Source organism: Euleptes europaea, chromosome 1, assembly GCF_029931775.1.
Source record: "Euleptes europaea isolate rEulEur1 chromosome 1, rEulEur1.hap1, whole genome shotgun sequence".
Classification (NCBI taxonomy): domain Eukaryota; kingdom Metazoa; phylum Chordata; class Lepidosauria; order Squamata; family Sphaerodactylidae; genus Euleptes; species Euleptes europaea.
The window spans coordinates 181130169-181135660 of record NC_079312.1 but is presented as its reverse complement, the minus strand read 5'-3'; positions in this window follow the sequence as shown (position 1 = coordinate 181135660).

Sequence of the window (5492 nt, the reverse complement as noted above, 5' to 3'; positions counted from 1 at the left end):
GGGCATCTTGGCCATCTTCTGGGCATGGAGTAGGGGTCACTGGGAGTGTGGGGGGGGAGGTAGTTGTGAATTTCCTGCATTGTGCAGGGGGTTGGACTAGATGACCCTGGTGGTTCCTTCCAACTCTTTGATTCTGTTATTCTAGGTACTAGCTGGAGATTGCCTTCTATTACAACTGATTTCCAGCTGATAGAGATCGGTTCCCCTAGAGAAGATGGCTGCTTTGGCAATTGGACTCTATGGCATCGAAATCCCTCTCCTCCCCAAACCCCGCCCTCCTCAGGTTCCTCCCCAAAAACCTCCCGCCGATGGCAAAGAGGGACCTGTCAACCCTGGGAATGCAGAAAGGGAAAAAATTATTTTCGTGTTTATGCATACATTAAATCCAGCGTCAGACAGCTAATCTTCTCATCAAATTAAAAAAAATGGGGGGGATTCATTTTCTGTGTTGTTCGAAGGGTTTTACCAAGCACCATTCTGAACTTTCTGGCATTCAACAAGAAACTCAGGGTAGCAGAATTATAGACCAGGGGGATGAAGAAAGGGAGGGGGTTATTATTGTTTCGTGTGTCCATTTGATCCAGCTTTAGATCACTAATCTCATTATTTTTAAAAAAATTAGGGAAGTAAATGGGTGGAGGGAGGGGAGATGAGCAAAACAGTGGGCGTGAACAAGGGAATGGTATCTGGTGGGGCGGAGAAATAAAGATTGTTTAAAGAAGTTGGCACATTGGAGGACAGCTGACTGGGAAACGGAGGGAAAAAACCATCATGGTAAAAGTGCTCAGGAAAACAACGGGATAAAAATGATGGGGAAACGTTTCCGACACCAAACCAAGGAAAAAACGTGCGGAAATGAAAAAATACAATATAACTTTTGGCGGCATGAAACGTTGTAAACCATTTGTGTAGAAAAGGCCTTGGCTTCCCCTTGGAATCGGCAGCACTGAGACTAGCGTTGCCAACCTCCAGGTACGAGCTGGAGATCTCCTGTTATTACAAGTGATCTCTAGCCAATCGAGATCAGTTCAGCTAGAGAAAATGGCCACTTTGGCCATTGGAGTCTATGGCATTGAAGTCCCACCCCCTCCCCAAACCCTGCCCTCCTCAGGCTCCGCCACAAAAACCTCCCGCCAGTGGTGAAGAGGGACCTGGCAACCCTAACAGACCCTTGGCTTCCTGTTGTGGGAAGCTGCCAGTCCTGGCCTGGACGTTGCCAAGGCATGAACAGACAACAGGGCTGCTCTTTGCCTGCATTGTCTTACAATTACTATTGGTAGGGTTGTTGAGGACAGTTGGAAAAGTCCAGGAGATCTGGGGGTGAAGCTAGGGTTGCCAACCTCCAGATGGCATCTGGAGGTCTCCAACCCTTACAATTTATTGCCTAGGGATGCCAGTGCCAAAGGTGGGGTTACCAGGTCCCTCTTCGCCACCGGTGGGAGATTTTTGGGGTGGAGCCTGAGGAGGGTGGGGTTTGGGGAGGGGAGGGACTTCAATGCCATAGAGTTCAATTGCCAAAGCGGCCATTTTTCTCCAGGTGAACTGATCTTTACCGGCTGAAGATCAGTTGAATTAGCAGGAGATCTCCTGCTACTACCTGGCAGTTGTCGCAAATAGAGTACACACTCAGTTGCTAAACAATTCACGAAATTCACACTTAAATCCAAAACAAATCACAAATCATTCCACGTTCGGCGTCTCCTGGGGCAGAGGAAGCAGCTTCCAAATGGGGCAAGCACCTTCTGCACCAAGTAAGAGGAGGAAAGCCAGAATCAGGTCTTTCCTTCGGGGAAGAGATGGTGCCAAAGGGAGATTTTGCTGCCTGTGTAACCGCAAGGAGAGGCTGCCAAAACTAGACTCATAAAAAAGTATGTGGCCGGGACAAGGACATACAGCTAAGGCAGGCCTGTGCAAGATGAACTCAGCTCTTTCCCACCAGGGATTTTTCCAGGAATGTTCAAGTTGGGGAATTTCTGGAGATTTGGGGGTAGAGTCTATGAAGGCAGGGTTTGGGGAGGAGAGGGACCCCTCTGGGCTGGTATAGTGCCATCAAATCCACCCTACAAAGCTGTTTCCTCCTGGGGAACTGATCTCTGCCCCCTGGAGATCTGTTGTAATTCCGGGAGTTCTCCAGGCCCTACCTGGGGGGTTGGCAACCCTAGGAGCAACAGGTGCAAGACAATGAGGGTTGCCATGTTAACTCAGTCTTTGCAAAATAAAAGTAAAGATTATTTCAAAGTGAGGTTTCATGTTCATTTCCTTAGATATGTAGGAGAAAGGAAATCAAACTGGGGATTCTATATAATGGGAAGATTACAAAGGTATTGTTGGTTTTTGAGACACAGAGGTTGGCAACGGCTCTTTCAAAAGCAAATTCTGCGTTTAAATGATTAGAACGTAACCTGCAGTTCCAAATAGAGTTGACAACTCTGGATTGGGAAATTCCTGGATATTTGAGGGTGAAGTTTGAGAAGAGCGGGGTTTGGGGAGAAGAAGAGTTGGTTTTTATATGCCGACTTTCTCTACCACTTAAGGAAGAATAAAATCGGCTTACAATCACCTTCCCTTTCCCTCCCCACAACAGACACCCTGTGAGGTAGGTGGGGCTGAAAGAGCTGTGATTAGCCCAAGGTCACCCAGCTGGCTTCATGTGGAGGAGTGGGGAAACAAACCCAGTTCACCAGATTAGTCTCTGCCGCTCATGTGGAGGAGTGGGGAATCGAACCTGGTTCTCCAGATCAGACTCCACTGCTCCAAACCACTGCTCTTAACCACTACACCATGCTGGCTCCCAGCTGGGTATAATGCCTTCAAGTCAACTCTCCAAAGCAGCCATTTTCTCCAGGGGAAGAGATCACTTGAGATTCCAGAAGATCTCCAGGCCTCACCTGGAGGTTGGGAACCCTCATTCCAAACACCTAAAGATCGCAATGGAGTTAGAGAGAAGTCATCGAAAGTTTCCGTGAAAATTAACTGATTTTGGTAACAAGGTTATGGCCCTATAAAACATGTCGGGAACAGCCAACTACAATTTCTAAAAAGCGGGTGTGGTAGAACTATTATAGATTGTAACGAGTAAGAAAATCCTAGTTTCTGTTTAAACCAGATGTTGTGTTTAATTTTTGATGAGTCCTGCCTAATTCAGAACTTCCACATTGTATAGTCCCTTTGAAGGTTTTGTTGTTATTGTTGTTAGGACAGTGACTTGACAGGTCTGCAAAAGTGTGTCGAAGGAGACTGAAAATGTTCCCTATTTAGGAACCTTTTTGAGATGAGGAACCTTGGAGGAGCCCTGACCTGGATGGCCCAGGCTTGCCTGATCTCCTCAGATCTCAGAAGGTAAGCAGGATCAGCCCTGGTTCGTCCTTGGATGGGAGACCACCAGGGAAGTCCAGGGTTGCTACACAGAGGCAGACGATGGCAAAACCACCTCTGAACGTCTCCTGCCTTGAAAACCCTACTGGATTGCCATAAACCAGCCGTGACTTGACAGCACTTTACACGCAAACACAAGTTTTGAGGAACTGGATTTACTTGTTTTTGACATTTACATGGCCATTATGTGTCTAATTCACTCGTCTCTACTTAAGGATAGATGGACTCACGGTCTAACTGTACCTGAAGAAGTGAGCTGCGGCTCACAAAAGCTCAGACCCTGCCAGAAATGTTGTTAGTCTTTAAGGTGCTACTGGACTCCGGCTCTTTTCTACTGCTAATCGGAAGAGCTTATGAAATCTTCGAAGCCTCCCTTTTCTCTCTCTCCTGAGAGGATGTCTCCCGATGGCTTTTGCTCTTCCCAGGCTTCTGCCTGCCCCGCTTTATAGCCCAGTTTTATTAGATCTCCACGGATGGGTAGGAGGTCAGAGTCTGCATTATCTGGTTGACAAAGGAGGGCGGGCTTCTTTTTGGGGGGCCCCAAGAGGCAGTAATGAGGAGGTTGGCAGCCAACAGGCAGAAGAACTGGGGGGAGCAACCGAGAGGCCGCTGAGCTCTCTATTCCCCAAGACAAAGGGTGGCGGGATACTCTGGGGTTTTACGACCCTGCCTGAGGCAAGTTCCCAAGGCGGGCATCCTGTCCACATGGGTACATGCGCTCACACACAACACGCCATTGTTACTGCCGAGTCGGAAGCAGCCAGCGCTCAGATAAAGCCGATGAAGATGGCCATTGTGCCCTTTCCCCGTTTAGGTATTTACAAAGAAGAAGAAGAGATGGTTTGTATATGCCGACTTTCTCTACCGCTTAAGGGAGATTCAAACTGGCTTACAATCACCTTCCCTTCCCCTCCCCACAACAGACCCCCTGCGAGGTAGGTGAGGCTGAGAGAGCTCTAACAGTGCTGTGACTAGCCCAAGGTCACCCAGCTGGCTTCGTGTGTAGGAGTGGGGACACAAATCCAGTTCACCAGATTAGCGACCTCCGCTCATGTTGGAGGGGTGGGGAATCAAACCTGGTTCTCCAGATCAGACTCCACTGCTCCAAACCACCACTCTTAACCACTACACCACGCTGGCTCTCTGAGATCTGACGAGATTGGGCTATACTGTGCCGCCTTCCCTCCTAAGGCAAACATTAGTCCCAGCGACACTGTCAGTTTGTAGAAGCGATTGCCAAAGGATCTTGTCATCTGCATTTTTTGAAAAGGAGAGGAGGGAGTGGTCAGTCGCTGGATATGAGTCACGATAGGAAATCACACCGGCTAAGTCCTTCCATCGGCCATCAGAACTTCCATTGGAACTGCCAGGGGCCAGCGGGCCGTTGCTTCACGGAGCCCGTCGGAGGGCATGCATCGTTGCAAGCGAAGCTGGCGGTAGAAGGAGAACCACTGAGCCTCAGAAGAAGAGTTTGCACTTTGCAAACCTTTTCAGAGAATTCGTTTCATCTGCCTCGTGACACATCCCTTCCTGCAAGCCACAGTGAGGTTAGAAGAAAAGTCTGGTGGGAAAGAAAAATTCTGTTCAGAAAAGGCAGGATTTAACCCCTGAAGCTTTCCCAAGAATTATGTCTTTGGGCGAAAACTCACGGGAGGTTTTACCTTGGATTTGCCACTCTCTAAATGCACATTTTCCCCAGCCAAATTCTCAAAACTAAAAAATAAGCCCCCATGCAGAGTTTTGAGAATTCAGATGGGGAAAATGTGCATCCAGAGAGCGGCAAATCCAAGGCAAAACCTCCCATGCATTTTCGCCCTTTATTTACTTAATTCATACCCTACCTTTCTCCCCAGTAGGGACTCAAAGCAACGTACATCCTTCTTCTGTATTCCATTGTATCCTCACAACGACCCTGTAAGGTAGGTTAGGCTGACAGTGCGGGACTGGTGCAAGGTCACCCAGCGAACCTCCATGGCAGAAGGGGGATTCGAACGTGGGTCTCCCAGATCCCAGTACTGATGCGAGGTGATGGGAACAGCTTCGGCTGCGAAATTTCTGCTTGTTGTCAAGCTGAGAGACAAAAAACCCCGTTAGACAAAAATAACTGGCAGCCCTCT